The sequence below is a fragment of the Pithys albifrons genome, chromosome 10 (genome assembly GCF_047495875.1).
Source record: "Pithys albifrons albifrons isolate INPA30051 chromosome 10, PitAlb_v1, whole genome shotgun sequence".
Taxonomy (NCBI): domain Eukaryota; kingdom Metazoa; phylum Chordata; class Aves; order Passeriformes; family Thamnophilidae; genus Pithys; species Pithys albifrons.
In genome coordinates, this window is record NC_092467.1 from 1,521,960 (window position 1) to 1,534,748 (window position 12,789).

General features: G+C 52.1%; 1 pseudogene; it reads right to left on the reverse strand.

The window, feature by feature from the left end:
* Positions 1–1,057: 1,057 nt before the first annotated feature.
* LOC139676601 (zinc finger protein 436-like) lies at positions 1,058–7,157 on the reverse strand (annotated as a pseudogene).
* Positions 7,158–12,789: the final 5,632 nt, after the last annotated feature.

Genomic DNA, 12,789 nt, shown 5'->3' on the forward strand with positions numbered 1-12,789 from the left:
CTGCAGGGGTAAGGACACCTGCCCCCCTAAGCTGCTGAACATTTTCTAGAGAGCGTAAGATCATCAGTACTTACTCTCTTTCAGTGTTGGTTATGTTTAGCCTTTGTGAATTTTCTCTGTGAATTCACACTTGTTTACTGCTTTACCAAGAGTGTATAAGGACTAAAAATCAAAGCTTCATTCTCAAGCCTCTGTGATGGCCACACAGAAGTTCTGAGAATAGACCTTGAACATAAAGAGATTTAGTTCAGCTGGACTGAACTTGCTTCTTTGCTAAGTCAAGTCACTCTGCACTCTTGGACACTTTGCACAGAATTTAATAAAATTTGTAGTTTGTTTACAGTGGTTTGGGCAGTGACGACTGCACAAAAAGACCACAATTTCACGCATGAAAGAAAAGTTTCTTGTTTTGCACTAGTTGTAAGTTTGCAAATTCCAAACATACATGTCTTAGTCATGTATTAGTTTGTGTGAGTTTACAAAGGTTACTGTACCTCCTTCCAAAAGTTCTATTTTGAAAAGAGAGGGGGAGGTAGGGATGTGTAACCTGCAAATACCCTGTTAAGTCTTGAATTAGCAAAATTTGAAATTTTCAAAATGTTATTTCTCAATTTTCAAAATTTTCAGCCTTTCTGTTCAAGTTGCAATATGCATGATGTGTATTATGTTGTTTGCATTTTTGCTTTGTTCTTTGAAACAAAAGGGGGAGATGTTGCAGCCCGATTCAGGTGGGCCTGAGTGACCAACTTACAGGTTTCATTTTCACCTTAAAAGGACATGTTTCCAGCCTCAACCAATTGGAGTCAGACCACCGCACCTGGGGCGGGGTCACTTGAGGTCATATATACCTGTGTTTTTGAATAAACTTGGGATTTGCTTTACATCACATTGGTGTGTGCAGTCTCCACTAGCGCATGGCGGCAACAAGCAAGTTAGAAGGGTTTGTTTGTAAGGAACTGGCCTGAATCCTGGGAAAGACAAATGTTTTCTCTCTGTTTTTCTATCAAAGATAAGCAGGAGACAGGAATTTCTGAACAAACAACAGTAAAACCACAAAACAGAAATTTATTTAACCATGCAGAGTTTTAGATAAAGAAAACCTTGAAGGACATCCATCCTGCAGTTGTAAGAAATAAAACAAAAGATTTCTCTGTTCCAGGGGCTGCAATCAGTAAATATTGTCTAGTTAGAAAAGAAATACATTGCCAAAAGACATTTAGTCTTTTAACCATTTGCCTAAGCCCTAAAAAAGTATGTCTTAGGTGATTCACAAGGTGTTTGTGTAGCTTGGAAGGATGTGCAGTGATTGATGTCACTCAGATGGATCTGCAGCACGGAATGTATGGGGTCCTCACTGAAATTCCCCTCATAAACCGGCCCAAATTTGACTCCTGGGGAGCTGCATCGTGTCAGACACAGCCCCTGTGCCTGCCCACGGTGTCAATAAAGGCACTTTGGCTCACAGTGCGGCCCTGGGTGGGTTGCTGTGACTCAGCCCCACAAACCAGGGCTGTGCCCTCGGGCGCTCAGAGCTGCACCAGTGGGGTAACGGCCCCCCAGTCCCCCGGTGCCCCCAGCAGCAGCTCTGCCCCCCAGAGCGGGGCTGTGTCCCAGACTCCACGGCCCATCCCGAGCTTGAGGCTGAGTGCGGAGCAGGTGTTGAGCTGCTGGATCTGTCTCGGGGCTCAGGGGGACAAGGCGGTGTCACACCAGTGGCACAAACAAGAGATGAGTGGTGTGTGTCAGTCCCTTCCCCTCGCTCTGTCCCTCCCCACTGCAGCCTTTCTGCCAAAGCCCCGAGGATGCTGTGCCGGGCCCTCCATCCCACGGCCCGGGATAAGGGAGATTCCAGCCCCTCCTGGGCTTTCCTGCACTGAAAGAGCCACACCGGGGGGTCTCTGCTGCCCCCCGTCACCCAAAGATCTGCCCCCAGGGCCGCAGTTTGGGGCAGGACTGAGGGCTCAGGGACTGCCAGAGCAGATCTGAGCTGGGAGGGAAGCACAGACAGAGACTCACATATGGGAGTATCCCAAAAGAACTGAATTATCCCAAAATATCCCTGAGTTCATCCGACAGTAACTCTGATCCCTCCCCCAATATCAGAATTCTCCCAAAATAACTGAAACCTCCTGGAATACCTGATTCTTCCCCAAAAATCCTTTGATTCCTCCCCAAATACTCCAAAAATACCTGAGGTCTCCCAAATATTTCTGAATTATTCTAAAATACCACTGAACTCCCCCCAATCCCCCTGAACTTTCTCAAACAACTCTCAATCCTCCATAAATACAGGAAATCTCCCCAAATACTTCTCAATTAGCTGCACCCCCTTAAACTGCCACAAAACATGCAAAGACCCTCCAAACACACTCAGAGCCCACCAAAGTCCCCACCAAACCCCCTTCTAGGGGGGACTTTTAGGGGTACTGGTGGTGCTGGGACCCCCCTGGCTGTGGGTGAGGAGTTCTTGGGTGAGCAGGGTGGGGGCTGGGAGGAGGAGATGGTGGGAAAGGTCTGAGGGGAAGGGGATAAAATGGGGTGGTGGGACCCCCACAGTGAGCGGGAGGGGAGTGGGACCCCTCTAAAAACAGAGGGGGGCTGGAAACTGAGGACTGGGGACAATGAGGAAAGGGATGGGAGAGGTCAGAAAAGTGGGGAAAAAGGGTTGGACCCCCAAAACTGATCAGGAGGTGGATGGGCACGGGGGGGATGAGTTGTAAAGGGTGGGAGAAGAGGGAAAGGGTGAGCTGTGACCCCCAAACTGATCTGGGGGGGGCCTGGGGATTGAGGGGACAAAGAGGAAGAATAGGCAGAAGCGTGGAAAAGGGAGGGGGGGTCAGCTGGCAGGATGGACAGTCCCATGGGGGTCTTTGGGCAGAGGGGGGATTGGAAAAGGGGGCTCCAGGGTGGCTCCCTGAGCTCCCAACCTGCTGTGGGGTGCTGGGGCTGCTGGAGAGGGGGGGGGGGTCACCATGGGGCAGGGGGAAAAATGGAAGGCTTAGGGTTTTCTTTAGTATTACATGTGATCAGACAAAAGATGTTAATCAAAATGATTTACTACAGAATAGAAATGCTAAAACTACCAGTAGTATAGTGTGAGACAGGACAGTGCACCATCCTAAAGCAACTGATGAAGCAATTCTACTAAAGCTATCACAAAAGAAAGAATTATTAAGTAGAGATCAATGGAACTCACCCAGTCCAAGGGACCTGGGGAGATCTCTGCTCTCAGCCTCAAAGAGTAACCTTGGTGGGGGTTCCCACCCTAAGGGAGGAAGCTCCACACACAGACCCCCAAAGAAGGGATATGCTGGAAGAACCTGCCCCTCTGAAAGGGGACTGGACCTTTAGAGTATAAAGGGATTGACTGACAGTCATGTGATTCCTGGGGTTGCCTCACCATCAGGATGTTAATCTGGGGTTGAAACAGAGTGGAGTCCCTCAAGGATTTTCAAGGTCAGCTCTGTGTTCTGATGGATGTTCCCCCCACTGTGTTCACCCAGGTGCCTACAGGAAACCAGGAGGATGAGGAGACCACCAGCCAGGTGTTTTTCCAATGTGAGTCACCAGGAATGTTGGTCATCAAGACTCTACCCAAAGGGGGTTCCCAGGTCTTTACCCAACATGTGTCACCAGGTCTGTGCTCAATGTGGGTCACTGTGGATCATCCAACGTGGGTCCTCCGATGGGTGATAGAGTTGGAGCAGCAGATGAAGCTCTTCCCACAGTCAGGGCACTCACAGGCCTTCCTTTACCGGTGGGTCCGTTGATGTTGGGTCAAGTTACCGCTCTGGTTGAAGCTCTTCCCACACTCCTTACACTTGTAAGGCTTCTCCCCGGTGTGGATGCGCCGGTGGGTGATGAGGTGGGAGTTCTGGTTGAAGCTCTTCCCGCAGTTGGTGCAGTGGAAGGGCCTCTCCCCGGTGTGCATGCGCTGATGCACCAGGAGATCTGACCTTCTCTGAAATCTCTTCCCACACTCGGAACACTCGTAGGGCCTCTCCCCAGTGTGGATCATCTGGTGGATAATGAGCTCCCGTCTATCCCTGAAGCTCTTCCCACACTCCCCACACTTGAAAGGCCTCTCCCCAGTGTGGCTGTACCGGTGAGTGACAAGGTGGGAGTTGCGTTTGAATCTCTTCCCGCAGTCGGTGCAGCGGAAGGGCCTCTCGTCTGTGTGTGTGCGCTGATGCCTGAGGAGATCTGAGCTGGTCTGAAACCTCTTCCCACACTCGGAACACTGGTAGGGATGTTCCACAGTCTGGATCTTCTGGTGGCAGATCAGGTTGGAGCTGTTACTGAAGCTCTTCCCACATTCTCTACAAGTGTGCAGTCGTTGCCCAGTATGGATGTGCTGGTGGCGAATCAGAGTGGAGCTCCACTTAAATCTCTTCCCACATTCCAAGCACTTGTAGGGACTCTCACCCGTGTGTATCCGCTGGTGGATGAAGAGTCTGGAGGTCTGGCTAAAGCACTGCCCACATTCCAAGCATCTGTACGGCTTCTCCTCAGGGGGAAACTGAACACGGACCACCAGATCAGAGCACCAGCTCAACCTGTGGCCGCCTCCCTGGCTCAGGCTGGGCCCCTCCTCCTCTGAGAATCCTGGGTGGGGGTTAAAGCTTCTCCTACTCTGGGATCTCCGTGGATTTTCCTTCCTGGTCACTTCCTGTGCTGTGGAGCCCTTCAAAACGGCCTCTGCCATGAGGCTCTGCCGGGGGGATTTGTCCTCCATGCTCTCCGTGCTCAGCTCGGGGCCTGGGGCAGGAAGGAACAAGGACAGGCAGGGCATTTGCCTCCGGCCCACAGAGAAGGCCAAGGACATCCCCCAAACCCGGCCCCGGCAGGACGGCGTCGGCAGCGGGGTTGTCCTGCAGCTGGGGCCATGCTGGGCTGGAAGATGCAGCACAAGAGAGGGGCAAAGGGGCACTGACTTCCTCCTCACCTGCTTGGGGGTCCTGCAGCATCTTCCTCTTCCTCACAGCCTCCTCCTCCATCCCGACAAGCTTTGGGAAGGAGAAATCCTGGTCTGGGGGGGAAAATAAGGTGTGTCTGTGTTGGGTTGGGGGATCCTCCTGCCCAAGTCCATCTCTGGAAGTCATCAGGCATCTTGTGTCTTTTAAACCCTCCAAAACAGTAAGATTAAGTAAAAAAAACCCTCTCAGAAGTTCCCTCTCTCTGGTCTCTCTACTTTGGGGTTCTGGGAGTCTCCCTTGTCTTGACTGCTGGGAGCCCCACGTGAATTGATAGTTCCCCCTCTCTGGGGTCCCTGCCCTCTCCAGGCTGCTGGGGGACCCGAGAATCAAAGGGGTTTGCCCTCTCTGATCTCGCCACTTTGGGTTTCTTGGGGTCCCTCCTCTCTGGGGTCCCCCAGTTTGGGGATACCAGAGGGGATTTGGGGCTCCTGCAGACCCTCCTCCCCTGACTCTCTGCTTGGGGTGGTGGTTCCCAAGGCTCCCCCCTCTCAAAGATACTGGGGGTCCTGAGGGTGCCTTCTCTCTGGGCTCCCCATTTTGGGGTCCCTGGGGGGTCCCCGAGCACCCTGAGCAGAGTCAGGGGAGAAGAGACCCCTCAGACCCTCAGTATTCCTGAGTGTGACCCTGGAGAGGGAGAATCCCAGAACCCCAAAGGGGTCAGATTACAGAGTGGGGCACCCCTGGCATTCCTGGGACCTCCAGCAACCTGGAAAGGGCAGAACCCCAGAGAGGGGCCCCCAAAACACAAGGCACCCCCAACACCCTGGACAAGGAGAACCCCCAGAACCCCAAAGTGGAGAGATCAGAGACAGCAAATTTCTGGGAGGGTTTTTGGAGGTGAATTTTGGTGCTTTGAATCTCTTTGGCCTTTGCATATTTTGGAGGGCTTTTTTTTCTGAGTCTTGATGGTTTGGGGTTTTAGGGGATCTGTGTCAGGTACCTACATTTGGGGGGGTGGGAGGATCCCAGGATTTTCCAGCATCCAGGGATGCTCCCCAAGCAAAGCCCCATTTGGGGGTGACTCCCTTTGCTCCCCACACTGAGGTCACTCCTCACTTGCTCACACCGTTCCCTTTTCCAAGACCACCATCCTCAATTTCCCCCTTTCAGCTTCTAGAAATAAACAACAAATAAATCCCATTTTCCTGCTTTTTTGGGCTGCCCACTTGTCCCACTCAGCTTCAGTTCTCTCTGTTTCAGCTGTCACTTCCAGATTCCAGTTTGGGGCTCAGGGAGTTTTCTGGGGGCTCTTGGGGTAGTTTGGGGGTCCTGGGACAGAGTTTAGGGGGTTCTGGGGTTGTTTTGGAGGGTCTGATGGCAGTTTTGGGGTCCAGGAGTACTTTGGAGGGTCAGGGAAGGGTTTGGGAGGCCCTGGGGTGGTATTTGGTGGTTTGAGGGCATTTTGGGGGTCCTGGGACACGTTTGGGGACCCAGAGGTGGTTTTGGGGGATCTGAAAACAGTATGGGGAGTCTGGGAGGAGGTTTCGGGGGATCCTGGCGAGGTATGGGGACGTCTGGAAGCAGTTTGAGGGCTCTGGGGCAGTTTGGAGAGACTGGAAGAGAGTTTAGGAGGGTCTTGAGGTAGTTTGGGGGTCTTGGGGCAGTTTGGAGAGGTCTGGGTGGGGGTCTGAAGGGAGGTTGAGGGAATTTGGGCAGGTCTGGGTGCCCCAGAAGGGGATTTTGGCAGGTCCTGCGGTGGTTTGGGCGGTCTGGAAGAAAATATAGGGTAGCCTTGGGGTAGTTCGTGGGGTTCTGGGCAGTGTAGACGCACTGGGAGAGGTTTGGGGGGTCTAGGAGGGGGTTTAAGGGGTCTCTGCGGTGTTTGGGGGGCCCCGGGGTGTTTCAGGGGCTCCGGAGAGTTAAGGAGGGGACTTGGGGCATCCTGGGGGTCCAGGGCAATTTGTGGGGTCCCAGGTGGGGGGTTTGGAGATCTCAGGGGTATTTTCAGGGGGCATTTGGGGCGTTCTGAGACGCATCCCGGGGTGGGGGGAGGGGCTTACCCGTCTTCTTCACCGTCACGGCCAACACGGCCCCGGGGGGGTGCCGCGGGTCTCCGGGGGGTGGACGGGTCGTGAGGGACCCCCGAAGCCCTCCCTGTGTCCCCGAATGTTTCCTAAATGCTCCCAATTATCCCAAATCACCCCCTGTCGCCGCCATTACCGAACCGCTTCTCTCTGAGCCGCCAATTCCCGCCCTCCGCCTGCGCCGCCTTCCATTGGTCGGAGCGCCTGCCCGTCATCGCTCGCAGCCAATCAGCGTCTAGGACTGAAGTAAGGGAACGGGGTATGTGGTCCGCGCCATTTTTAGCCTGTTCCGTACTACAGCTCCCGTCATGCACCGCTTTCCCTTCCCGACCAATCACTGTCGGGACTACAACTCCCGTCTGCCCCCGCGCCCAATCGGGTTCGTCCCAGCCCATTTGCAGCCCCGCAAGTGCCCCCCGGACCCCAAACTGCCCCAGAAAGGCCCACAGCACCCCCAAGTGCTCCCCCAATACCCACTCGGGACCCCCAAATCACCTCGCCGGACCTCTAAGTGACCCCCGAGTTCCTCCAGGACTTACAAGTGACCCCTAAAATCCTCTTTGGACCCCCAGATTCCGTCCCTGGGCACTCGAGTGACCCCTCAAGGGTCCCCTCGGACACCCAAGTTCTTTCACAGTGCCCCAAAAATGCCCCTCAGACCCCAATGGGACCCCCAAGTGCCTTCCAGGCCCCCAAATCCACCCCAACCTCCCCAAAGTCCCCCAGCCCCCCCTTCCCATGGGCCTCTTTCCCGGGATTTGGGGCTCCAAGGGGGCACATGGGCATTGGGGGGGGGAATTGGGGGCACTTGGGGGGCTGATGAGTTGGGGAAGGGATTTTGTGTGGAATTGAGGGAATTTAAAGTGGAATTCAGTGGATTTGAGGTGAAATTAGAAGAGGTTGGGTGGAATTAAAGGGATTTGGGATGGAACTGCATAATCCTTATGTGAAGTTAAGGGGATTTTTGTGGAATCTTAGAGATCTGGGATGAAATACCAGGGATTGTAAGAGGGATTAAGGTATTTTTGAGTGGAGGTCAGAGATTTGGGGTGGAATTAGGGATATGTTGGATAGAAATAAGGAAATTTTGCATGTAGTTAAGAAGATTTGAGGTGGAAATAAAGAGAATTGAGAAATTTTGGGTAAAATTAAAGTAATTTTTCATAAAATACATGGGATTGGGGAGGTTTTAGATGGAATTAAGGGAACTCTGGGCAAAAATAATGGAGATCTTCAGAAAAATTAAGTGCATTTGGGGGTAAATGAGAGGAGTTTTATGTGGAATTAATAGAATTTTCGGTGGAAAACAGGATTTGGGGCAAAATCAGCAGGATTGTGATGGGTTTATAAAAATAAGAGTTGAAATTAAAGCAACTTGGAGTAGGATCATTGTGGTATAGTGAAAATCAGGGTATGTTTCAGTGGAATTAAAGGAATTTTGAGGGTAATTGTGGGACTTTGAGTGGAATCTTGGGGATGTGGGGTAAAATTGGTGGGATTTGAGGTGAAAGTCTGAGAATTCTAGGAGGGATTAAGGGACTTTGGAGTGGAATTAAGGGATTTGGGGTGGAATCAGGAGGCTTGATGCCACCAGAAGTAGTGATGGGAACGAGCAGGTGAGATTTTTTGGGGTGTAAAGTCAACAAATTCCCTCTTCCCAATGAATTCCCAATGTCTGCCTGTGTTCTGATGGATGTTCCTCCCCCTGCAACGACTCAAGCGCCCACAGGGAACCAGTAGGATGTGGAGACCTCCAGCTGGGTGTGTTCCCAAAGTGGGTCACTGGGAATGTGGGTCAGGAGCTCTGTCCCCAGTGTGGGTCATCAGGAATGTGGGACTCCAGGTGTGTTCCCAAAGTTCCAGGTTCAGGAGGATTCCCAATACAAAATAAAAGATGCTAAAACACAGCTGAGTTAGCAAAGCAAATTTATTGGTGAGCAAAGCCAATGGATCCTGTTCCTTGGCACACAAACAGCACATCCCCAGCCCTGCAATCTCCCCAGCCCGCGGGGCAGGAGCAGCAGGTGCAGCGGCACTGGCGCCAGGGCAGGCAGGCAGTGCCCCTTCAGGCCGGGCCCTGCACCAAACCAGGCCCAGCGGGGCCTCCTCACCCCCAGCCCAGCCCACCCCTCCTGTCCCCTCTCTCTGCAGGGCAGCTTTGCCAGCTGCAGCACCAGCCCCTGTGTGCCCATCGCACCAGCCCAGGCTGCAGCAGCTCAAGGGCTGACTCCGGGACAACAAAGGCTCTGCCCTTTATTCTTCCTGGGGCACAGGACAAGCTCTCAGCACTTCCAGCTCACACTGACAGTTCTTTCTCCAGGCCTGAGTTCTACACAGGCAAACTCTGCAGTGTTTTCCAACACCGCATCAATGAGCACAAACACAGACCAAACATGACAGGCCCAGACACGACTCTGGTCGCTGACACACAACCTCTGTAATTGCCTCTTTTGTTCAGAGCCACCCACAGTGTATTTGTGAAAGTGAACTCAGTATTTTTTGTCTCAGGTGTAGTGATCATTAGACATTGGAATGCCCACAAGCCCCAGAGCTCTAAGTCAAGGAAAATTAGGGCCATACAGGTCTCATTCCCAGCACTCAAACACAGCCCTGTTGCTGGTTCTCTCGAAATAGAATAAAATTCCAGAGGCCACCCCAGAAATTGCCTCTATAGTGTCAAATAAAATGAAAATATCCACCCTCCCCTCCGAGATGAACCTCTGACCAACAGTTTCTGCCCATTCCTCTGCTGGTTGCTCCTGAGTCACCTTGCTGGCAGATCCCAAACAGATCTTTTCAAGGGTTCCTTGTTTAGAACCTACACCCTGACACCTTTGTGTTCACCAGAGATGTGTGAGAAAGGGCAGTGCTGGTGGCAGTCAGGGCAGGGCTGAACACTGGGGTGACTTGGCAGCTCCCTCTGCACCATCTGTGCCACCTGCATTCCTTTGGGAAATATTTCTGCCTCCAAATGGAACACAACAGTGGCCTTTTGGACATGCTGCCCCCAAGGGGGTAACTCTGAATATTTAGAATAAAACAATGACCCCTCTCCACAGCCAAGCAAAGCTTGGAGCTGTTTCCTAAAAGCATCATGTGTGGTGTCCCCAGTTGTGTCTCTGGGCAGGTCTGGAGGGGCTGCTTTGTGCAGGGCAGCCCTGGGGGCCCATTGCCATGGGCAGGGCTGCACTCTGGGGGTCGGGGCTTTGGTTCTTTGATGTCCAGGGGCCAGTGTGGGATGGGGAGGGTGGGTTATGCCATCCCAGAGGAGCTGCTGCCATGGGCAGCTCTGCAGGGATGGAGAGGAGGGGCTGTGACATCCCAGAGGAGCTGCTGCCATGGGCAGCTCTGCAGGGATGGAGAGGAGGGGCTGTGCCATCCCAGAGGAGCTGCTGCCATGGGCAGCTCTGCAGGGATGGAGAGGAGGGGCTGTGACATCCCAGAGGAGCTGCTGCCATGGGCAGCTCTGCAGGGATGGAGAGGAGGGGCTGTGCCATCCCAGAGGAGCTGCTGCCATGGGCAGCTCTGCAGGGATGGAGAGGAGGGGCTGTGCCATCCCAGAGGAGCTGCTGCCATGGGCAGCTCTGCAGGGATGGAGAGGAGGGGCTGTGACATCCCAGAGGAGCTGCTGCCATGGGCAGCTCTGCAGGGATGGAGAGGAGGGGCTGTGCCATCCCAGAGGAGCTGCTGCCATGGGCAGCTCTGCAGGGATGGAGAGGAGGGGCTGTGACATCCCAGAGGAGCTGCTGCCATGGGCAGCTCTGCAGGGATGGAGAGGAGGGGCTGTGCCATCCCAGAGGAGCTGCTGCCATGGGCAGCTCTGCAGGGATGGAGAGGAGGGGCTGTGCCATCCCAGAGGAGCTGCTGCCATGGGCAGCTCTGCAGGGATGGAGAGGAGGGGCTGTGACATCCCAGAGGAGCTGCTGCCATGGGCAGCTCTGCAGGGCCCAGCAGGGCAGCTCAGTGTGGGGGTGATGCTGAGGGGCCCCCAAGGGAACCAGCACTGGGGGTGTCTGAGCAGGGGCAGGACAGGGGGTGGGAAGGACCCTGGTCCTGCTGTCAGGGGCAGCAGTGGGGTGTTCCCTTAGGATTTTATGGATCTGTAGATTTTATAGAGCTATGGAGTTCATTACATTTAAAGTAGGATCTGGCAGCTTCTCATCCCTGAGCTACATTCCTGCATTTTCTGTCTTAAGGCTCAGAGAGCAACTAGAACATATTCTAGTCCAAATCAGGTACCATTTTAGTCCTAGTGACAGAAGGCCCAGAAACCAGGCTGGCTGTGCCACTGCCTGGTCACTGTGGTTACCTCCCTCTCCTACAAAGTTACTGCCAAAGTCAGCAAAGGGGGGGCAAAGAAGTTTCTGTTGCCATGGTTACAAGCACCATTGTTTTCTAAGGGTTTTACTGTCAGTTTACTTTTAAACAGCCCAGAAAGGAAGTGAAAAGACTCCAAAAGGATGGATGTCTAACCTAATAATATTGTCAAAACACGAAGACAATACAGTGATTGTTAATTATTGTATTTCAGGTGTCTTTCATTGCTTTCCAGATTTTTACTGTTAGTTTGATTATTTGTGAACCCCCTTACACTGAACTGAGTTTTCCTTTTACAGCTGATTCATGAAGAAGATAATGCAGCAATGGAATTGAAAGCTTGTATTGTTTTTTTTGATATTGATTGTTTTGCAGTGTTCACATTTTGTATATATTTTGTCCTAACAGTTTTGCAGCATTTTGTGAACACCATTGGGAATATTCCTGTGTCCTCTCCGATTGCTGCTACTTGTGAAAAAACTTCCCTTAATTCAGTTTGAGAGTAAACACAAAAGTTCATGTGATTGTAAGATCGAATTTGTCTACCTTGAATTTGTCTCTAAAATACTTTGTCATCTACTCAAACAGTGTGAGAGCTCACAGAAGCCTCACAGAGGAAGAGACCTGTGTTAAAAAGCACCAAGTGGTTTGTTTGCCACACTGCAACTGAAGGATTAGTTTTGTGGACTCTCCCATGGGCACTGCCTCACATCCTGTTTGCAATGTTGGAGATAAATTGGTACCATCATAGTTTCCAATGGTTTGTTTAGCTTGTACCCAGCTGAAATGAATGCCCTGACTGGCTTTAATGTAATACCCAGTTTCTGTGGTGTCTATCCCAGACACCAACATGTGAAAATGCCAAAGTCAGTGGCCAATTGGATACTGACTGGTGTGCCATGATAACACACACATGAGCATTTTGGTATGGATGGGGATGCTTTTCTAGCATGGAGGCAAGAGGGCCCTGCACAGCCACTGCAGGAGACAGAGAGAGGACTGAGCACAGTCAGAGGGCAGAGTGTGGCAGGAGGGTTTGCCCTCCATGAGGCCTGGAATCTGCTCAGAGAATGCAGGCTCTCTGTGGGAAGCAATTCCGAGGACCAAGATGTTGTTTGGTGTTGCATCAAACTGCAGACACATCCTGCCTTCAGTGAGGTCCTAACGAGCCTATAAATGTGTGGCTGGCACTCAACCACTCTAATTCTAGAAAAGCTTCATCCCTCATCTTCTAAGAAACATTCATCTGAAAGGGAAAATTAATTTGAAAAATTATTTCATTCTTTAGACCCAATTTTGCAGAAAACTCCAGAAATTCATTGCGTTAATCCACACCTTAAGGATTGGACACTCCTGTTCATCTGCTCCAGTCTGAGGACTGAGTCTGTGTGAAATGGTGAGATAATGATCCCCTACAAGCCAGATGGAAGAGACTGATCCAGGTTCTGTCAACTACCCACACACAGTCAGAG